The sequence below is a fragment of the Symphalangus syndactylus genome, chromosome 23 (assembly GCF_028878055.3).
Source record: "Symphalangus syndactylus isolate Jambi chromosome 23, NHGRI_mSymSyn1-v2.1_pri, whole genome shotgun sequence".
Classification (NCBI taxonomy): Eukaryota; Metazoa; Chordata; class Mammalia; order Primates; family Hylobatidae; genus Symphalangus; species Symphalangus syndactylus.
The window spans coordinates 52575965-52599956 of NC_072445.2; the positions used below are offsets into that span (position 1 = coordinate 52575965).

A 23992-nucleotide genomic window follows, 5' to 3' on the forward strand; every position below is an offset into this window, starting at 1 on the left:
TTGACAACTAAAGGGCACTTCTGAAGATTTTAATCTGAAGTAAAACACAAACAGTATCATCGTAACCACTCCAGCATGGGAAGGGGGGAACCCAAAAACATTTGTATTGCATTTTTCCATGTTCTAGGAATACCAGTGTATAAACCGTCCACTGCTGAAATTTGTAACGTCAATCTGATAGTGTTACCTTCTGTAAATCAAAGCAGGATTTTTAACTATAAAGCGCCCTCTAGTGTTCCTATGCAAAAACTCCCGAAGTAATGTGCCATCCTTATAACTAGGGTCTTTTTCTGTCCTGGACAGCCCTGGTTCAGGCGTATTTTCCTGCTATTTTGTCTGGTTTAACATTTCCCTGGATTGTTTCACTTTAATGGAGAGTCACCATTAATATTTGCACTAAAATAAGTTAGGATTGGTTTCGTAGCCCTTTATGTTTTCAGCTTCCACCATGGTCTTGTATAAGACACAAGCCAAGATGTCACGTGCGGTTAAATCTGTGAGGCAGCTAGTGTTGACCCATTTCTATTTTCCCCAATCTTTTCCACATGAAGTGGAACTAACTCGTTTCCCTTTCAGAAACAGCAAGGCACTTGCTTACAAAAAAAATAAAAAATAAAAGACCCTCAGACAAGAGCCTCCAAGTTCCACTCTGTGTCCAAGGATAGAACTTACCGTGGCAAGAGAGCTCTCCAACAGCTGCTACTCTGAACCCTTGGGATTCACCGACTAGGTCTGCCATGGCCCATGCTCAGGTCTATAAAATGCACAGAACTGCCAAGGCACAGCTGGTGGGGTCCCTGAGATATGTGAGAAATCATAGGTTAGGGGTGTGAGGAATCTGTACAGTGAAACGAGGCTGCAAGTACTGCCTTAGGACATAGAGAAGCCAATGTGACCAAAATGATTTGGTTATTTCTTCTATGAGATGCATCTAAAAGTATAATGTTATTGTTTGGTGGTGCTTTTTTATTTTGCAAGAAATCTCTCAACAACAGTAAGCTCAAAAGGGAAAGTTTAGGCCAGGTGCAATCACTCACACCTGTGATGCCAGCACTTGCGAGGCCAAGGCAGGAGGATTGTTTGACCAAAGGGGTTTGAGACCAGCCTGGGCAACATAGCAGAACCCCATCTCTATTTTTTAAGTAAATAAATAAAAGTGAAAGTTTACACTTCGTAAAATATTATGTGAGGAATTTTCTATCCTCAAGTAAGTTGATGAATGTAAAATTGCATCAAATGTCATCATTTGCCACTCTCCACACCCATGGAGGACAAAGTGATATTCAGAACCAAATGAAAACCCTAAAACACAAATCTGAAGAAGTTTTTTGTTTTTCTTTTCTTGGGTTCTTGTTGTTGTTTGAGACAGAGTCTTGCTCTGTCACTCAGGCTGGAGTGCAGTGGCGTGATCTCAGCTTGGTTCACTGCAACCTCCACCTCCCAGGTTCAACTGATTCTCCTGCCTCAGCCTCCCAAGTAGCTGGGATTACAGGCACACACCACCATGCCCAGCTAATTTTTGTATTTTTAGTAGAGATGGGGTTTCACCATATTGGCCAGGCTGGTCTTGAACTCCTGACCTCAAGTGACCTGCCTGCCTTGGCCTCCCAAAGTGCTGGGATTACAGGTGTGGGCCTGAAGTGTTATAATCTACATCAAAAATTAGCAGTGGCCAGGTGCAGTGGGTCACACCTGCAATCCCAGCATTTTAAGAGTCTGAGGTGGGAGGATCACTTGAGGCCAGGAGTTCAGGACCAGCCTGGGCAACACAGCAAGACCTTATCTCTACAGAAAAAAAAAAAAAAAAAATGCTAGCCAGGTGTAGTGATACACACCAGTAGTCCTAGCAACCTAGGAGGCTGACGTGGGAGGATCTCTTGAGCCCAGGAGTTTGAGGCTGCAGTGAGCTATGATTGTGCCATAGTACTCCAGCCTGGGCAACAAAGCAAGACTGTTTCTATTTTTAAAAGAAAAATAAAATTAGTAGCTATTTTGGGAACCCTGTACTTAAAGTTTACAAATTATTACATGCAGCTGTGTAAGGTGCTCACATGACATTTAGATCCAGTAATTATTCTCCTACACTGACTTTGCCAATTTTTATTTCATGCTTTTGTGTTCATGCACCAAAAGTGAAGCAAAAGCTATAATGTGTTAAGATTGATAGAAGAATTTTATAAAAATTTCACTGTTGCTAATTTTATATCAGTGTTACTAAGGCTTCACCTAGAAAGGTCAATTAAATTAATTCCAATAATGGTTTAATTTTTTTATCTAATTCATGGAATCAACGTAAAGCTTTTGGAATTGTAGTCTATTTAAGATGAAACATATCTGACATAATTATGAATGTTGCTATAAATTTAGTTTAAATTTTCAATATTTAAGGTAAAAGTATTTGTTTTTGCAGTGATAATCTATATAAACATTTTGGTGGAACATGATGTCATGGTAAAAACAATATCTTGGCTGGGTGCAGTGGCTCACGCCTGTAATCCCAGCACTTTGGGAGGCCAAGGCAGGTGGATCATGAGGTCAGGAGTTCGAGACTGGTCTGGCAAACATGGCGAAACCCCGTCTCTATTAAAAGTACAGAAAAAAAAATTAGCTGGGTGTGGTGGTGCATGCCTGTAATCCCGGCTACTAGGGAGGCTGAGGCAGGAGAATTGCTTGAACCCAGGAGGCAGAAGTTGCAGTGAGCCGAGATCATGACATTGCACTCCAGCCTGGGCAACAGAGCAAGACCCCTGTCTTGGGGGAAAAAAAACTTCCTAAATTAAGGCATCTAGGCCAGGCACGGTGGCTCACGCCTGTAATCCCAGCACTTTGGGAGGCCGAGACGGGTGGATCACGAGGTCAGGAGATCGAGACCATCCTGGCTAACACGGTGAAACCCCGTCTCTACTAAAAATACAAAAAATTAGTTGGGCGTGTTGGCAGGCGCCTGTAGTCCCAGCTACTCGGGATGCTGAGGCAGGTGAATGGTGTGAACCCAGGAGGTGGAGTTTGCAGTGAGCCCGAGATCGTGCCAATGCACTCCAGCCTAGGAGAGAGCGAGACTTCGTCTCAAAAAAAAAAAAAAATTAAGGCATCTAATTTTAAAGATGCAGAACTACAATTGGAGTTGGTTACAGTGTAAACAGTCATAATTTCTCCAAAGAAGTTGCACTATTGTATCAATTGCAATGAAACCATATTTGTAAAAATTTACAAATTTTGAAGATGCCAACTAATTAAACTACAAAATTTTTTAATAAAGTTGATAAGTTGATATTGATTGCAAAACAAAAAAACAAAACACCTCAGCATGGCAGTACTGAACTTTATTTCCTTTCTGCTACCCATCATCCATTGGAACTATTTAGTAAATCAGCCTGTGTCTGACCAATGATATTGAACTTTTTCATAATTAGTCCTCTAGATTTAGGGTGCATTTTGTTCAATATCAGATAGAAACTTTAATCAAAGAATTCAAGGAGCATCCAAAAAACAAACTTCAGTTTTTCGGTAATTACAACTATTAAAAGCCAAACTTACAAAGAGGAAGACACTGAAACATCCGATCTACAGCAACAGAGTTATAGGAAATAAATGAATCGCCCTCAGATCCTGTCCAAGATTTAGTTTTGAGATTCCATAATTGTTATTTGGAATATTTCTACATGTGGAGAGAAACTTTTACGTTGTCCACTGGAATGGAACAGAATTAAGAAGGCCTATGAATTTATGGCATCTCAGTTTAGGGAAACATCAGAATAATCATAAATGGAGATAATTTATGTGATGACCTTTGTCTTCTAAAAATATTTGTCAAAGCAAAGACAAGTACTCTGAATGGAAGCAAAAAGAACAGTAATCAGGAGGTATATTTCAGCCAATTATTTATACATTTTAACACAAAAAAAATTAGAATAAGAATACTTCCCATTGAGCAGAATTCACTCCATTTTTACCAGATAACTTAGCTCTCCCAGAGAGATTACATTTCTCAAGTAAAAGTGTTATGATTTACAGAGAAGAAGTCAACCTCAATTTTATTCACATGCAATATAACTTCAAAAAAGATCCAGGTATTATGAGAAGTTAAAAATAAGTATTTTAGAAAAAAAGCCACCAGGCATGGTGGCTTACACCTGTAATCCCAGCACTTTTGGAGGCCAAGGCGGGTGAATTTCTTGGGGCCAGGAGTTCGAGACCAGTCTGACCAATATGGCAAAACCCTGTCTCTACTAAAAATACAAAAATTAGCTGGGTGTGGTGGCACATGCCTGTAATCCCAGCTACTCGGGAGGCTGAGGCATGAGAATCCTTTGGATCTTGCAGTGAGCCAAGATTGCGCCACTGTACTCCAGCCTGAGTAACACAGCAAGATTCTGTCTTGGGAAAAAAGAAAAAAAAGAAAAAAATGCATTCTTCCAAAAAATGCCAGTGTCAGAAAAATGATATGATATTTGAGACAGATAAGACGAAAGGCCGGGTGCAGTGGCTCACGCCTGTAATCCCAGCACTTTGGGAGGCCGAGGCGGGTGGATCACCTGAGGTCGGGAGTTCCAGACCAGCTGGAGCAACATCGAGAAACCCCATCTCTACCAAAAATACAAAATTAGCCAGGCATGGTGGCACATGCCTGTAATCCCAGCTACTCGGGAGACTGAGGCAGGAGAATCACTTGAACCCGGGAGGCAGAGGTTGTGGTGGGCCAAGATTGCACCATTGCACTCCAGCCTGGGCAATAAGAGTGAAACTCTGTCTCCAAAAAAAAGACTAAGAAACTGATTAAGCATGTACTATGTAACAAAAATAATCATACCACTTATGTTATTTTCATCATTCTGATAAGACTAAAGATTTTTTTAATTTTGCTTTAATATACATAGATAGTTGTTACTTTTTAGAAAGAATTTCATTTTCGGCCCGGTGCAGTGGCTCACGCCTGTAATCCCAGCACTTTGGGAGGCTGAGGCGGGCAGATCACCTGAGGTGGGGAGTTCGAGACCAGCCCTACCAACAAGGAGCAACCCCGTCTCTACTAAAAATACAAAAAAATTAGCCGGGCATGGTGGCCCATGCTTGTAATCCCAGCTACTCGGGAGGCTGAGGCAGGAGAATCACTGGAACCCGGGAGGTGGAGGTTGCAGTGAGCCAAGATTGAGCCATTGCACTCCAGCCTGGGCAACAAAAGCAAAACTGCATTTCAAAAAAAAAAAAAAATTAAAAAAAAATTGAAAGAATTTCATTTTCAAAAGTTTTTAAATAGAACTACTTTATTGGCCTATGCATATAATAAAACTAATTTATCAGCCAATATATAAATAATTTAGAAATTATATTCAAACATATGTAAATTATATTGTATGTATTATTTTAGTACCCTTTTTCATTTTCTAAGTGTACTGGTTTGGAAAATAAATTACCCTAATAAGAGCTACCAGGCAGGGCATGGTGGCTCACACCTGTAATCTCAGCATTTTGGGAGGCCAAGACAGGCAGATCACTTGAGATACGGAGTTCAAGACCAGCCTGGCCAACATGGTGAAACCCCGTCTTTACTAAAAATACCAAAGTTAACCAGGCATGGTGGCATGCGCCTATAGTCCCAGCTACTCAGGAGGCTGGGGCAGGAAAATCACTTGAACCAGGGAGGTGGAGGTTGCGGGGAGCCAAGATCGCACCACTGCGCTCCAGCCTGTGCAACAGAGCGAAACTCTGTCTCAAAAAAAAAAAAAAAAAAAAAAAAAAAAAAAAAAAAAAAAGAGCTACCATTTCTTAAGAGCTTACTATTTATGAGGCACTGTGCTTGAATCAATTTACTCTCTACAACCACTCTGAAAGATCATTATTAGCATCTTCATTTCACAGAAAACTCCACCTGATGATAGTAAGTGCAGAACAAGAATGTGTCTCCAGTCTCAGCCCATACTCCCCACTCACCATCTTCTACTGCATCTTTCCCTACATCAACAGGACACACTACTGGCCCACCAAAGGTGGAATGCACTTCCAGTTAAGAACCACAAATTTGGCCCAGCACGGTGGCTCACGCCTGTAATGCCAGCACTTTGGGAGGCCAGAGGTGGACGGATCACGAGGTCAGGAGATAGAGACCATCTTGGCTAACACAGTGAAACCCCGTCTCTACTAAAAATACAGGCTGGGCGCGGTGGCTCACGCTTGTAATCCCAGCACTTTGGGAGGCCGAGGCGGGCGGATCACGAGGTCAGGAGATCGAGACCACGGTGAAACCCCGTCTCTACTAAAAATACAAAAAAATTAGCCGGACGTGGTGGCGGGCGCCTGTAGTCCCAGCTACTCGGAGAGGCTGAGGCAGGAGAATGGCGTGAACCCGGGAGGCGGAGCTAGCAGTGAGCCGAGATTGCGCCACTGCACTCCAGCCTGGGCGACAGAGCGAGACTCTGTCTCAAAAAAAAAAAAAAAAAAAATACAAAAAATTAGCCAGGCGTGGTGGCGGGCGACTGTAGTCCCAGCTATTCAGGAGGCTGAGGCAGGAGAATGGCGTGAACCCGGGAAGCGGAGCTTGCAGTAAGCCGAGATCGCGCCACTGCACTCCAGCCTGAGTGACAGAGTGAGACTCCATCTCAAAAAAATAAATAAATAAATAAATAAAATTTAAAAAAAAGAACTATGAATTCAAGTCCATCATGACCTCTGACCCCATCGCCCGTGTGGCCAATGCTGTGCATTTTCAGGACAGCTAGCACATTTTGGAGGGCAGACTATAGCTATGTGAAAATAAATAAAATTTAAAAGCTGCCAGAACCCAGAAAACACCTTGAGAGAGATGTGACTGTGATCTGAGTCGCATAGCATGTAGTTGTAACTTCTGCTTCTTAAATTAAATCAAGTCTCTTCCTCATTGTTCTTGTTCTGTAAATGACCAGGAAGGACCAGAGACAAGACTTCTTCCTCTTCCAATCACTGATCTTTGTTCCAGAATAACTGCCTCCTTTATTGTCCTTCACCTAATTTAACCCAGATGATGCAAAATCTTCAGCATGGAATGTTAAATATACCTTTCTTGAAAGAAAAAGACAACCTCAATTCATCAGATCATCGTAAGCATGCATTAATCCTTATATAGAGAGATCATGAAATTCTGTTAAGCTTCCTTAAACTATGTCTGTATAAAGGGTCCCAAGATTCTACACTTCAGAACACTGGCTTCCATTCTTTGGAATATGTGCATCCTGGGTGGTTGAGTGGTCATCTCAAAGTTTGCACTTGAATAAACTCTCTTTAAACTCTAACCCTTTTGGTCATTTTAGGTTGACAGCCCTAAACCCAAGCAATGAATGACCCTCATACCTAAGAGAGTCACCCCATGTCTTTCAAACTACATGTGTCTTTTGTATGTGTAATCTCCAGTTCTGGAAAATCTTCTTTTGTTGTTGTTTTAAATGGTATCTTAGACACTCAAGGGGCAGACCATAATGTATAGCTGTTGTATTAATGTGAATTAAATGGTATTTAACCTCAGACCTTAGCATCACTAAAATTACAAATTATTTGTCTCTGGATATCCTATAATATAGACTAAGCTATGAAATGTAACAATAAAAGTATAAGTTTTGTGCTATATTTAGCACTTGGTACATATTCCTCTCTGTCTTTAAGTGTCACTATTGAGACTATGAACTCTTTTTTTTTTTTTTTTTTTTTGAGATGGAGTCTCGCTCTTTTGCCCAGGCTGGAGTGCAGTGGCATGATCTTGGCTCACTGCAAGCTCCGCCTCCCCGGTTCAAGCAACTCTCCTGCCTCCCAAGTAGCTGGGACTACAGGTGTGTGCCACCATGCCAGGCTAATTTTTGTATTTTTAGTAGAGACAGGGTTTCACCATGTTAGCCAGGATGGTCTCAATCTCCTGACCCTGTGATCCACCCGCCTCAGCCTCCCAAAGTGCTGGGATTACAGGCATGAGCCACCACACCTGGCCTTTTTTTTTTTTTTGACAGGGTCTCACTCTGTCACCAAGGCTGGAATGTGGTGGCATGATCATGATCATAGCTCACTGCAGCCTCGAACTCCTGGGCTCAAGTGATCGTCCCACCTCAGCCTCCTAAGTAGCTGGGACTACAGGTACGCACTATCATGCCCAGCTAATTTTTGTATTTTTTGTGGAATGGGGTTTCACCATGTTGCCCAGGCTGGTCTCAGACTTCTGGGCTCAAGCAATCCACCTGCCTTGGCCTTCCACATGCTGGGATTACAGGTGTGAACCACTGTACAGGTAAACTCTTAAAACACCACTGTGTTTAACCTAGGTACTTATTTTTCCAATACTTTCATTGTATTTTAATTGTTTCAGTTACGTCTTATATGTACAAAATGTTTCCCTTCAAAAAGAAAGACATTATTTAGTAGACAATTAGCAATATATGCTAGCAGATAGTGAAAATATATAAAGTACCTGTTAAGTAGATTACTCCAAGGATGTATCTACCTAGGATAATAGATAAAAATGTTACCTAGGCTGGGTGTGGTGGCTCACGCCTGTAATCCCAGCACTTTGGGAGACCAAGGCAGGTGGATCACCTGAGGTCGGGAGTTCAAGAGCAGCCTGACCAAAGTGGTGAAACCCCGCCTCTACTGAAAATATAAAAATTAGCTTGGCGTGGTGGTGCGTGCCTGCAGTCCCAGCTACTTGGGAGGCTGAGGCAGGAGAATCGCTTGAACCTCGGAGGCGGAGGTTGCAGTGAGCCGAGATCGCGCCATTGCACTACTGCCTGGGCAACAAAGTGAGATTCTGTCTCGAAAATAAATAAATAAATAAAATGTCATCTAATAAAAATGATACAATAAATGTTGGGGACTCAGGAGTGGGGAGGAAGAGACAGAGGGAGGTGAGAGATAAAAGACTACACATTGGGTACAGTGTATGCTGTTCAGATGATGGGTGCACCAAAATCTCAGAAATTACCACTAAAAAACTTAACCATGTAACCAAAAACCATCTGTTCCCCAAAAACTATTGAAATTAAAAATAAATAAATAAAATGTTGCCTAAAAGTAAGAGGTTTGTATTGGATTTAGATATCCCCCAAATCCTAATATGGTTTGACTTAAGACAAAGATATGATTGCAAATAGTTCATTAGGGAGGTAAGGGATGGCTGGTAGGGGAGGAGGAAAGGGATTGCTAATTAAGGATGTGTTGTTAAGCCAAAGCTAGAATTTAACTTCAGCAGAAAATGCTGAAGGCAAACATAGCCCTTACGATCATTCCATCCAGGGATGGGGGATCTGGAGTAATTATACCCCAACTCCCATCAGCTCCTGATTAAGGACTTCTGGGGGTCAGTGTGAACTCCCCAGCATTTCCAGATACTACCAGTTGGAACTCTAAAGTACAATGAAATGATAAGGTCTTAAAGGAAGTGGGCAGGACACTGATAGCATCTGCTACATCCTTCCAAGCCTAAAGTACCTTCTCATATCCAGTAATTAAGAAAATACCACCATGCTGCCTGCCCATCCCACACCTCACAACAAAATAAACAATGGTCAAAGTCTAGCAGTGATGGGCTTTAAAGTATTTATAGCCAAGGAAGAGAATTTTAATTTAAACACTCTTTCCCAAACAAAAAAATTTTAGAACATAAAATAATTTAATATTATTAAATGAAAAGGACAGAAATAGAGATTTTATATTCCAGCTGAGAGCAGTGGCTCACGCCTATAATCTCAGCACTTTGGGAGGCTGAGGCGGGTAGAACATGTGAGATCAGGAGTTCAAAATCAGCCTGGCCAAAATGGTAAAACCCTGTCTCTACTAAAAATACAAAAATTAGCCAGGTGTGGTGGCCCACGCCTGTAATCCCAGCTACTCAGGAGGCTGAGGCATGAGAATCGCTTGAACCCAGGAGGCAGAGGTTGCAGTGAGCAGAGATGGTGCCACTACACTCCAACCTGGAGACTGTCTCAAAAAAAAAAAAAAAAAAAAAAAGAAAGAAAGAAAAGAATACAGAAATATCTTATATTTTATATTCTGTTAGACTTTGGGCTGCAAGTTATTTGAGAAAAAGCCATGAAATTGGCCATGAGAAAAAGCCATGAAATGGGCCCTATTAAAATACAACAAGGATTTCTCAGCCTAATCCAAACAAAGTGTCGATGAATCATTTCTGATTGAGCTTGAGGTGCATATAAACAACTAGAAACAATTCAGCTGTGTATTTCAATGCTTCAATGAAGGGAAGGCTTTGCCCATTGCTCCCTAGTTGATCCAATTTTTTTTTTCTTTTTAAAGAGAAAAATCGAGGTTTTTCTTTTGTTTTTGTGTGTTTGTTTGGTTGGTTAGTAATTTACAGACTATGCAACTGTGATGTTCCCCAATATATGCATAAGGCAGGAGAGAGTGGGATTTGTTTGCTTGTTTGTTTTGGAAACATACTGATGTTACTTACTGAGCCTCCAAAGCACTCCCTATCTGTGGCTGCCCCCAAGTTCAGGCAGATGAGCATTCTGAGAGCTGCTCAAAGGAATACAGATTTTTCTAGATATCAGCTGGCAAGCCTACACTCTGTTGAAGAATTTCTCACCTAATTTTCACCTCTGTATATTACTCACCAATTTTACATCGATTCTCCCCTCCAAAAACATGATAAGCATTCCCATGGTCACATCCTGGGTGGATCTTAAAGAGTATTGGAAATAGCACATGCAGCTGTTAGCTTCTCCAAACACACAATCCAAAGCATTTAAATGCCCAGTCTGCAATGCTGGCAGTGAAAGACAAGAATAACAGTTACTTTTTATACCAAAGATAAATACCGGATGATGCCTGAAAAAGGCAGGGTCAGCCTAACTCACAGGCAGAGAAGAATACCACCAATGTCAACGGCAGGAAAAGCTCCCTGGGAAGGATGCACAGGCTTGACTAATTAAAGGTCTTTTAAAGGAAAGAGCATCATGGTTTTGTTAAATTTTGAAAATACTGCTCTCAACTGCTTTTTAAAATTACGAACACACCGGGCACGGTGGCTCACGCCTGCAATCCCAGCATTTTGGGAGGCCCAGGCAGGCGGATCACTGGAGGTCAGGAGTTTGAGACCAGCTTGGCCAACATGGTGAAACCCTGTCTCTACTAAAAATACAAAAAATTAGCCAGGCATAATGGCGGGCCTTGTAATCCCAGCTACTTGGGAGGCTGAGGCAGGAGAATTGCTTGAACCCGGGAGGCAGAGGTTTCAGTGAGCCCAGATCACACCACTGCAGTCGCTCCAGCCTGGGCAATAAGAGCGAAACTCCGTCTCAAAAAGAAAAGTAAAGCCCAGCACGGTGGCTCACACCTGTAATCCCAGCACTTTGGGAGGCCAAGGCAGGTGGATCATGAGGTCAGGTGTTTGAGACTAGCCTGGCCAACATGGTGAAACCCTGTCTCTACTAAAAATACAAAAATTAGCCAGGCATGGTGGCGCACGCCTGTAATCCTAGCTACGTGGGAGGCTGAGGGAGAAGAATTGCTTGAACCCAGGAGGCAGAGATTGCAGTGAGCTGAGATTGCACCACTGCACTCCAGCCTGGGTGACAGAGTGAGACTCTGTCTGAAAAGAAAAAGGAAAAAAGGAAAGAAAAAGAAAAAATAAAATAAAATGATGAACAGGATTTAAAACTCTTCAATAAATACAATGAATAATAAAACACACATTAGTTTCAAATTTGAGCTGTATGGAAGGGCGATGAGTGTGATAAAGAGGGGAAAAAACAACGATACATATGTGTTAACTGAAGCAAAAGCTATCATCCTGGCGCAGTGGCTCACGCCTGTAATCCCAGCACTTTGGGAGGCCGAGACAGGTGGATCATGAGGTCAGGAGTTCAAGACCAGCCTGATCAATATGGTGAAACCCTGTCTCTACTAAAAATGCAAAAATTAGCCAGGTGTGGTGGTGCATGTCTGTAATCCCAGCTACTCAGGTGGCTCAGGCAGGAGAATCGCCTGAACCCAGGAGGCAGAGGTTGCAGTGAGTTGATGTCCCGCCACTGCACTCCAGCCTGGGCAACAGAGCAAGACTCTGTCTAAAAAAAAAAAACAGTACAATAATTATAGACTGTGGTGGTGGCTGTTTAAGAAACAAAGAGCTTAGACAAGGGGAAGAGAGTACTACATGCAGTGTGGTCAGAGAAAGCCTGTCTAAAGAAATAGTTAAGCTAAACTCTTCAAGAATCACAGTGAATCCTGTGAAGAACCATGGAGAAACAGCCCTACTGCAGGTATACCTTAGTGACTTCAAGCTGCTCAGTGTTGCTGGAATTCAGGAAGAGGTGGAACGGAAACAGAGGGTTGGAGGTGCTTAGAGAGATAAGCAAGTGCCAAATCCCTTGGGGACCTGAAAGCCAATGACAAGGAATTTGCATAATCTCAATACAAGGAAAGCCATGAAAAGATTTTACGCAGGGGAGGGAAGTCATGGGATTTACACTTCAACTTGATCACTCTCACTGCCCAGTGGATTCAAGAGAGAGAAAAGGTTAGAAAGCAGTCTTTGTCTTCACTGTCACTGTCATTCACTCCCTCCTCCTGCCACTTTCACCCCTGCATTGCCGACCACCAAAATCCCTGCAGCATTATATGCTACCCACAGGACAACATTGCACCTTCACAAATGCCTAATAATCCCTGTTCATTCAGGTCCCAAATTCCTGCAACCTTTTACCCCAAAGCCACGAACCCAGCCTGACCTTCCTACTAGGCATCCTGCCACACAGACTCTTGTTCTATAGCTTGCATCAGCCTCCTCTGGGAGGATAACTCCAGTTCCTCCACCATGACCATCTCTTTTATCCCTCTACTGACCTCATAGTTCAAACTCATGCCACCTTCTGTGTTTCTGGAACTAGATGTCATAGTGTTTTCTTTGCAAACAATTTGAATTCATGACACTATAAAATGCCTCACATTGAAAGGAACTTTAGAGATATTCTGGTTTAACCTGCAGGTTTTTATGACAAAGAAACAGGCCTGGTATGGTTAGAAGATTTTTCTGAGGTCTCTGAGGTTAGGGAGTAGTAAAGCAGGACTAAACCCTGGGCCTCTGACTTCCTAGTTGGAGTTCCTTGCATGATTTTAAAGCAATTTTTAAAAACACTGCGGAGTGAGGGTGCTTCATGTTTTATAAAACACTTCAACACATGCCATCTCGTAGAATCATGGCAGCCCCCAAGTAATAGATATAAATTGAAGCTGAGAAAGATGAAGTGCTGAGAGAGCTGCTAAACCAGGACTTAGACTCAGGTCTTGTGGCTCCAAGTCCTACAGAAACTACAAGAACTTTCCTGTTGTCAGAATAAGTTAGTCCTGGGCATCAAAATTAGAGGTTTCCTATTTCTGCTCATTATTATTGGTTAATGACACCTTTGTGTGTATTAGTTTTACATTCCTCTGAAGATCAGATTTTTTTACAGCCCTATCAAGCTCTATTTGCCCATGTAATTATTGCTATTTTTCCTTTTTATTTATTTTTTAATTGACACATAATTGTACGTATTTGTGGGGTATACAGTGATATTTTGATATATGTATATAATTTATAATGATCAATTCAGGGTAATTAGTATATTCATCACCTCAAACATTTGTCATTTCTTTGTGTTGGAAATATTCAAAATCCTCTCTTCTAGCTGTTTTATTTTTATTTTATTTAATTATTTATTTTTTACCTTTTTTGAGACAGTCTCACTCTGTCACCCAGGCTGGAATTCAGTAGTGCGACCTTGGCTCACTGCAACCTCTGCCTCCTGGGTTCAAGCAATTCTCGTGCCTCAGCCTCCCGAGTAGCTGGAATTACAAGCGCCCACCACCATACCCGGCTAATTTTTTTGTATTTTTAGTAGAGACGGGTTTTACCATGTTGACCAGGCTGGTCTCGAACTCCTGACCTCAGGTGATCCACTCGCCTCAGCCTCCCAAAGTGTTGAGATTACAGGCGTGAGCCACCGCACACAGCCCCTTCTAGCCATTTTAAAATATACAATAAGTTAATGTTAACTGTAGTCATCCTACAGTGCTGATAGAACACTAGAACTCATTCCTTCTATCAGTTGCTTTGTTTTTATTTTTACTTACTCGTTGGGAACAGGCCCCCAAATCTGGCCATAAACTGGCCCCAAAACTGGCCATAAACGAAATCTCTGCAGCACTGTGACATGCTCGTGACGGCCATGACACCCATGCTGGAAGGTTGTCGGTTTACCGGAATGAGGGCAAGAAACACCTGGCCCACCCAGGGTGGAAAACCGCTTAAAGCCATTCTTAAACCACAAACAACAGCATGAGGGATCTGTGCCTTAAGGATATGTTCCTGTTGCAGATAACTAGCCAGACCCATCCCTTTATTTCCGCCCATCCCTTTGTTTCCCATAAGGAATACTTTTAGTAAATCCACAATCTATAGAAATAATGCTTATCACTGGCTTACTGTCAATAAATATGTGGGTAAATCTCTGTTCTAGGCTTTCAGCTCTGAAGGCTGTGAGACCCCCTGATTTCCCACTCCACACTCTATATTTCTGTGTGTGTGTCTTTAATTCCTCTAGTGCCACTGGGTTAGGGTCTCCACAACTGAACTTGTCTTGGCATTTACTTATTTATTTATTTGTTAATAGACAGGGTTTTGCCATCTTGCCCAAGCTGATCTCAAACTCCTGGGCTTCAGTGATCCTCCTGCCTCAGCCTCCCAAAGTGCTGGGATTGCAGGCCTGTGCCACCGCATCTGGCCTTATGATTTTATAACTTTTAACCAACCACTCTCCCTCTCCCCCTCTTCCCCACTCCCCTTCCCAGCCTCTATTAATGACTCTTCTACCCTCTACTTCTATGAGATCAACTTTTTAACCTTCCACATATAAGTGAAAATATGGGGTTTGTCTTACTGTGCCTGGTTTATTTCACTTATAATGTTCTCCAGGCTTATCCATGTTGCCATGAATTATAGGATTTTGTTCTTTTTTATGGCTGAATAGTATTCCATTGTGTGTATATACACCACATTTTATTTATCCATTCATCTGGTGATGGACACTTAGGGTGATTCCATATCTTGGCTACTGTGAATAGTGCTGCCATAAACATGGGGGTACAGGTATCTCGAAATCAGATTTTTTAATGTGGTTAAGGAAGAACTTTGTCCAATACTGGAAATTGATTGGAAAGAGGGTAAGGGTTTCTGAGCAGGAGAGAAACTTAAAGAACAAATATAATGAAGAAAACCTATGCCCCAGGGACAGTGGTTCACACCTGTAATCCCAGAACTTTGGGAGGCTAAGTTGGAAGGATTGCAAAAGTCCAGGAATTTAAGACCAGTCTGGACAACATAGTGAGACACCATCTCTACAAAAACAAATTAGCCAAGCGTGGTGGCATGCAACTGTAGTCTCAACTACTTGAGAGGCTGAGGCAGGAGGATTGCTTGAGCCCAAGGGGTCAAGGCTGCAGTGAGCCGTGATTGCAACACCACTGCATTGCAGCCTGGGTGAGAGAGCAAGACTATATCAGAAAGAAAGAGAAAGAAAAGAGGAGAGGGGAGGGAAGGGAAGGGAAGAAGGAAGGGAACAAGGAAGGAAGGAAGGGAGAGAGGGAGGGAGGGAAAGACAGAGAGGAAGGAAGTGAGGGAGGGAGGGAAAGATAGAGAGGAAGGAAGGAAGGAAAGAAGGAAGGAAGGGAGGGAGGGAGGGAAGAAAGAGAGAAGGAGAGAGGAAGGAAGGAAGGAAGGAAGGAAGGAAGGAAGGAAGGAAGGAGGGAGGGAGGGAGGGAGGGAGGGAGGGAGGGAGGGAAGGAAGGAAGGAAGGAAGGAAGGAAGGAAGGAAGGAAGGAAAGAAGGAAGGAAGGAAGGAAGGGAGAGAAAGAAAAGAAAAGAGAAGCAAAGTTCACCAAGTTTGTGATTTGGGCTAGGGTCAGATGTGGATGCAGATCCAACACCATTATGGCAACTACCATTATGAGGAAATATGCTCTAAAACTGGTTTTCTTATTTTAAGTGCAGGTTACCACAGCACAACTTCACCACAGCAAAAGAACGTAGATGGTCTCATGGATTCATTATTAACATATTTGAAGTATATACAAATTGGATTCTTTGAATTATTTTTTCCAGCTCATTTGAGGTTTAGAATTTCAAATCCAATGTCAAAAATATTCTCAGTGACAAAAAAAAAAAAAAAAATGTCCTTCTCAGTTGCTTTGCAGGATGTGGAAGAGATTACTGCTTCAGAGGAAATATATTTTGGAATGCATTGCATCCTGATGCTACAATTAGTTCTATTCTTGTTCTGAAAATGGAAAGGGGTCAGGGGCTCTGCATAACTGACACTTAGCAGCAGCGGCAGATGCAAGCTGGCAGCCAGTACTCAGCCAGGAGAAGTGGCTTGCTTTTGCCATCCGAGCCCAACATAGACAAGTTAACAGGACACTTACGCAAGAGTTATTGTTTCCTTGTTCTTTTATTTGCTTTTATTTTGATGAGCTCAAACATTTTTCCCCAAACATCAGACCTATTATTGTCAACATTCTCTTAGGGTGTGCTAGGTACAGTTATTTAAACGTGTTGTAAAACCTCCCAGGCTAGGCGTGGTGGCTCACGCCTGTAATCCCAACACTTTGGGAGGCCAAGGCGGGCAGATCATGAGGTCAGGAGATTGAGACCATCCTGGCCAACGTGGTGAAACCCCATCTCTACTAAAATACAAAAAATTAGCCAGGCATGGTGGTACATGCCTGTAGTCCCAGATACTCAGGAGGCTGAAGCAGAGGAATCGCTTGAACCCAGGAGGCAGAGGTTGCAGTGAGCCGTGATCGCACCACTGCACTCCAGTCTGGCGACAGAGCGAGACTCCATCTCAAAAAACAAAACAAAACAAAACAAAACTCCCAAATGTGAATGAAAAATATCTGCACTTACCTCAAATGTTAAGTACTATAAAAATACAGTTGAGTCCCTTTGTGAGTAGTTGCTGAGCTAAGAGAAATCTTATGGGTCTATTAACTAAAAGCCCAGAATAATATATAATTATTAGGATTTTCTTAATATTATTCACTGAACATGAATAATAGTCTGAGAAATGAATATGATAACAAATCAAGCAAACCACATTACTTGCTTTTAGAAGGCTAAAAATAAATGTCTAAAGTAGCAAGTGTTCTGCTGAAAATAATCACGCAAAATGCACATATCTCACATACCATCAAATCGGACCATTTTTCAGGGCATCCTCCATTATTGCAGTCCACCCCATTCACACTCCTTGGCAATTAAGACACCCAAGTTGTGACACGCAGATTCTGGTTTAGCTCAGTTGAGTGCTGTGTGAGTGTGTTGGCATAGATGAGTCAGCCAAATACCTCACCCCACATACCTCTCATACCTATCCAGAGACCCCAAGATCGTGGTTAGCAAATACACAGAAAGCTTCCAGCACATTACCTTGGCCTTGGGGGTTTGTGCATTCTTCAAAGTCAACTGAAATCTGGAGACTCTGAATCATCTTCTCCAACACTGCACTATACTACACTAGCATGCTTGCTTCAGCAGCACACATACTAAAATTGGAACAATACAGAGGAGATTAGCATGGCCCCTGCGCAAGGATGACACGCAAATTCGTGAAGGATTCCATATTTTCAAAGATCGAGCGTTCTCACGCATAAGTAGGAGCTGAGCTATGAAAATGCAAAGGCATAAGACTGATACAATGGACTCTGGGGACTCAGGGGAAAGGGTGGGAGTGGAGTGAGGGATAAAAGACTACAAATGGGGTTCACTGTATACTGCTCAGGTGATGGGTGCACCAATATCTCACAAATCATGACTAAAGAACTTACTCATGTAACCAAATACCACCTGTTCTCCAAAAACCTATGGAAACAAATAATTTAAATATATTAGCCAATATTTAAGAGCAGGGAGGATTACTAGTCTAAGATGATAAGATTTTATCTCTAAGATAACCATTCCAGCTTTTTAAGGCACTGAATGGTGCTTTTGTACATAGGATTTTTAATAAGAATTCCTATGACTGAGTAATGTTTGTATTCATGTTAGATTATTTTTATTTCTTTGGGTAAGAACACTAAAACTGCCTTTGCATTTAAGATTCTGACTGGCTATGGTAGCTCACACCTGTTATCTCAGAGCTTTGGGAGGCCAGGGCAGGAGGCTCACTTGAGGCCAGGAGTTTGATAGCAGCCTAAGCAGCATAGCAAAACCTCATCTCTACAAAAAACGCAAAAAAAAAAAAAAAAAAAAAAATGGCCAGGTGTGGTGGCATGCACCTGCAGTCCCAACTACCCGGAAGGCTGAGGCAGGAGTATCCCTTGAGCCCAGGAGTTCAAGGCTACAGCGAGCTATGATGGCACCACCACACACCAGCCTGGGTGACACAGCAAGAATCTGCCTCTTAAAAAGGGGGGGGGGGTGAAGATTCAGATGAAGCAGAAAATGAAAATAATGTTTTAGGAATGCAAAATAGGCCAGACACAGTGGCTCACGCCTGTAATCCCAGCACTTTGGGAGGCCGAGGTGGGTGGATCACCTGAAGTCAGGAGTTGAAGAACAGCCTGGCCAACATGGTGAAACCCTGTGTCTACTAAAATTACAAAGAATTAGCTGGGCATGGTGGCAGATGCCTGTAATCCCAGCTACTCAGGAGGCTGAGGCAGGAGAGTCACTTGAACCTGGGAGGTGGAGGTTGCAGTGAGCTGAGATTGCGCCATTGCACTCCAGCCTGGGTAACAAGAACGAGACTCCATCCATCTCAAAAAAAAAAAAAGCAAGAATAAAAAAAAAAGGAATGCAAAATAAGTAACACCAGTCAAAATGTCACACCTCTGCTTTCTTAAAAATTGAATTTTATAGGCCGGGCACGGTGGCTCACGCCTGTACTCCCAGCACTTTGGGAGGCCGAGGCGGGTGGATCACGAGGTCAGGAGATCGAGACCATCCTGGCTAACACGGTGAAACCCCGTCTCTACTAAAAATACAAAAAATTAGCCAGGCGTCGTGGTGGGCGCCTGTAGTCCCAGCTACTCAGGAAGCTGAGGCAGGAGAATGGCGTGAACCTGGGAGGCGGAGCTTGCAGTGAGCCGAGATCGCGCCACTGCACTCCAGCCTGGGCAACAGAGCGAGACTCCGTCTCAAAAAAAAAAAAAAAAAAATTGAATTTTATATAAAGAGCATTTTATTTGCCATTGATTTAAAACAAAGCTCAGTATAATTGAATAGGTTTATATTTTCAGGCAGTTTCTGATTCTGTGAAAAGTATACTTTACAACCAAGAGTAATGACAATCATTACGAGCAACTTTCCTCATCATCTAATATCTCTGATAAAGAGTATGATGCTACAACACTAACTCTAGTAGTGAACTGCAGTATAAAAAATTAATAAGTAAAAAATGAACAATCCAGAAGAGTGTTTACAAAAAATCAAACAAATAGACTGGCTTTCATAGATCATCTAGTCCCTTTACCGATTTGTTAACAATGAAATTAAAATAATTAAGATGGGCACTTTTTGGCCAGGGGCTATGGTTTTGTGGCTCTGTGGCCAGCTTACTTTTGGTTCTAAGAAGACAGAAGTCAAAAAGCCAGAGCAAGAAACCAGTGATACCACTTTTACCATTAGGACACGTGACAATTGAACCTAATGGTTTTGTCACTTGAGCCTTCTAGCCAAAACTGACTTGCAAACAAAATATTCTGAAATACTTGATAGCTGAACCTTTAAATGCAGCCATTTTTGCACTTCCATCAAAAAAAGAGGCTGGCCAGGCACAGTGGCTTACGCCTGTAATCCCAGTACTTTGGGAGGCAGAGGCCGGTGGATTGCTTGAATCCAAGAGTTTGAGACCAGCCTGGGCAACATGGCAAAAACTCATCTCTACAAAAAATACAAAAAATTAGCTGGGTGTCACAGCATGCAACTGTCCCAGCTACTCTGGAGGCTGAGGTGGAAGGATTACTTGAGCTTGGAAGGTCAAGCCTTCAGTGAGCCATGATGGTGCCACGTACTCCAGCCTGGGTGACGGACAAAAGAAAAAAAAGAGACAGCGAGAGAGAGGCTAATGTTGAGCCTGTAAATATTTTTCCAAAGTCTTAGAACTCAGGAAGAGTAAGGTAAGTTTAGATAAAGTTGAAAAATCTCATCCACATCTCTACAAGAAATGTTGGTGAGACTAAAAAAGCAAGTTAAACAAAACAGGCACAGTTCCACGACATCCTTGGGAAACATTTTCTGAATACTAAAAAGAAACAATTCATTCTCAAATACAAGAAAAATACATTTAAATATCAGAAAAACCTGGAAAGTACTTTTTTTTTTTTTTTTTTTGGAGACGGAGTCTCACTGTCGTCCAGGCTGGAGTGCAGTGACGCGATCTCGGCTCACTGCAACCTCCGCCTCTGGGTTCAAGCAATTCTCCTGCCTCAGCCTCCTGAGTAGCTGGGACTACAGGCACATGCCACCACGCCTGGGGAATTTTTGTATTTTTAGTAGAGACAGGGTTTCACCGTGTTAGCCAGGATGGTCCTGATCTCCTGATCTCATGATCCGCCTGCCTCGGCCTCCCAAAATGCTGGGATTACAGGTGTGAGCCACCGTGCCCAGTGAAAGTACATTTTTAAAAATCATGGCTAGTACTCACTGAAGAAATAGGACCCTGAAAGTACAAAATATCATGTTTCAGGGCAGTTCCAGTTTCAGATGAATCCAAGTATTCATTACTCTTTAATTGTTACACCAAAATACCTTTAGACCTAGTTCTTATATTTTAAAATTATGTTTAAGATCCCTAACCCAAATGGCTAGCAGCATGTTACTTTGATTTCCTGGAATTACAGATTAACAGAGCTAGAAAGATATTCAAGATGATTTGTTTCAACACCTATTTATAGATAAGTGAGTGTCCTGAGACCCAGAAAGATTGAAGGTCATGCAGTGGCAAGATGAAAACCAGGACCCAGATTCCTTGACTCTTAGTTTAATTTACTGAATCCTGGTTGTAATTTTAATTTTGAGATTGATTTTGACAGTAATTCCATGCATAGTTTACTACCACAGGAGATTAAAAAAAAACAAGAATAAGGATAATAGTACAAAAACATTCCCTCCTCAAAAAAAAAAAAAATAACTTCAATAAGCAAAAAATTTTCGTATCACTTTTTTTGCCCTAAATTGCCAAATATGTTGCCTAAATTCATTTCCCTTTAATGCCACAGCCTAAATTAGAAGCATTATCTTCCTTTTAAGAAAACACTCTTTACAGGTTTGTAATCTGAGGTTACAAATAACCCCAACATCCCAGTGACTTAAAACAAAAAGGGCTTTCTCACTCATGCCAAATGTCCGTCCTGGCTCAACAGGGATGCTGCTGCAAGTAAACACTCAGAGACAGATCCCCAGAAAGCTTCTTGGATTAAGAACCCCTACTCAGTATACATTAATTACCTTGATTTAGCCATCCCACAATATATACATATATCAAAATGCCATGTTGCACACCATAACTACATAAAATTTTTACATGTCAATTTAAAAAATAAATAAATAAATTAGATGTGACATACAATTCTGCTTGCAAATCATTGGTCAAACTGATCACAACATCCCATCCAACCACATGGGGTCAGTAAATGCAATACTAGAAAGCAGTGGCTAGGCGTAGGGGCTCACGCCTGTAATCACAGCGCTTTGGGAGGCCGTGGTGGGAAGATTGCTTGAGGCCAGGACTTTGAGATTAGCCCAGGCAACACAGCAAGACCCTTGTCTCTACAAAAATTTAAAAATTAGCCAGGCACGGCTTGAGCCCGAGTTCAAGGCTCCAGTGAGCTATGATTGCTCCACCGCACTCCAGCCTGGGCAACAGAGTGAGACCTCGACCCTCAAAAAACCAAAAACGAAAAACAAGAAGACAGAAAGCCACAACATATTCGGAGAACAGCGTAACTACCATACCCTATATTTCTGAAACATAAAAAAACTGAATATTGACCCCCTCTGATTGAATACACAACAGTTTATGAAGTACTTAATTTTTAAATCATAAGCCAAAAGAAGTTAAAGAGAATGTCACTAAGAATCAAGAACCTCCTGCAATACCCTTTGTTCCACCACCAGCTAACTGATGGCCCTGGCAGGTCACATCAGTTTCCTCATTTGTAAAATATGGAATGGGTGAGACTAGATTTTTGAGGTCCTATCTGGCCTTATAAGACCTACAATCCTAATTTACATGAATTTATGAGAGCGTTCAGGACTCTTTACTGCATCAGCAATACTAAAGTCAAAATAATTTCTCTTAAAAATGCAACAACTAGACTGGGCGCAGTGGCTCACCTGTAATCCCAGCACTTTGAGAGGCCGAAGTGGGCGGGTCACCTGAGGTCAGGAGTTCGAGACCAGCCTGGCCAACATGTCCCTGTCTCTACTAAAAATACAAAAAATTAGCTGGGCGTGGTGGCAGGTGCCTGTAATCCCAGCTATTCAGGAGGCTGAGGCAGGAGAATCTCTTGAACCTGGGAGGCAGAGGTTGCAGTGAGCTGAGAACTTGCCATTGCACTCCAGCCTGGACAACAGAGTGAGACTCCATTTAAAAAAAAAAAAAAAGGCCAGGCATGACGGCTCACGCCTGTGATCGCAGCACTTTGGGAGGCCAAGGCAGGTGGATCACAAGGTCAGGAGTTCAAGACCAGCCTGGCCAACATAGTGAAACCCCACCTCTACTAAAAATACAAAAATTAGCCAGGCATGGTGGCACGCGCCTGTACTCCCAGCTACTCAGGAGGCTGACACAGGAGAATCACTTGAACCCGGGAAGCGGAAGTTGCTGTGAGCCATGATTGCACCACTGCACTCCAGCTGGGGCAACAGAGACAGACTCTGTCTCCAAAAAAAAAAAGTCTTAATTTCAAAAAACCATACAAAAATAATTATTTCTTGGTTGGCATTTGTTTTGTTTTGTTGCTTTTTTTTATTGTGCTTTCTTAATAGTCACAGAAGCAGAAGATCTCACTTTGTTCAAGGAATTATAGTATGTTGCTTGGCTTGCGCCAAAGAATCTTACACCAACATCTAGGAGCAGCTTTTCTTGCCAAAGCAAAAGTTTTCTGTTCATTCTAGACCTGACTGTGCTTTACTATGTTCTGATACACAATCTTTTTGTTATTTATTTCTCTATACTTGTATTTGTCCCTTTTCTTATAGGATTGAGGGAATTCTAAATTCTACAAAGCAATAATGTAGCATTATACTTTTTCCTTATAGGAATCAGCTCATACTCTTAATGTGAACTAAAGTCATTCTGTCCAACCAGTTGATGAGATATGGGCACTCTTATTTATTCCTGATCATTAGGCCGATCTTGAAAGAAAAAGAAACACTTGGTTTTATATGATATGGAAAGATAATAGTATAAGCTCCTGTCTGATAAAGGAAAATATGAAATTAGATATATAACTCCCTAATTCGTTCTAACAAAAGGTAGATTGTGAAGCAAGTCACTTGAAGCCAAGACACTCTATTTAGATCTTATGTTAGTAAACATGTTGATCTGGGCTGGGCATGGTGGGTCATTCCTGTAATTCTAGCAGTTTGGGAGGCTGATGTGGGAGGATCACTTAAGGCCAGGAGTTTGAGACTAGCTGGCCAATATAGCAAGACCTAATCTCTACAAAAAATAAAAAAATAGCTAGGCATGGGTGGCGCGTACCTGTAGTGACAGCTACTCAGCAGGCTGAGGCGAGATCACTTAACCCCAGGAGTTCAAAGTTGCAATGAGCTATGAGTGAACCATTGCACTTCAGCCTGGGTGGCCCTCTCTCAATCAGTGTAGTTAATGAAGCTGAATGTGGGGCCCAATGTGAAAAAGAGCCTGGTTAGCTACTAATAAACTAAGGTGAATGGTCCGAACTAAGATTAAAGTTAACTCTACTCTTTTCTTTTCCACGAATGCTAAGATTCTCTGTGGGGTTTCTTCCTAATATTCAA

The 23992-nt window shown here is 42.1% G+C and overlaps 1 protein-coding gene and 1 non-coding gene across 4 annotated transcripts in view; one reads left to right on the top strand and one right to left on the bottom strand.

Moving 5' to 3' along the window:
* RNF144B (ring finger protein 144B) overlaps positions 1-23992 on the bottom strand; it is a 200393-nt gene that overhangs the window by 140181 nt on the left and 36220 nt on the right. The window lies entirely within an intron of this gene.
* LOC129473909 (U6 spliceosomal RNA) lies at positions 17531-17633 on the top strand. The gene has a single exon (XR_008654420.1). It is a non-coding gene; the product is annotated as a U6 spliceosomal RNA (small nuclear RNA).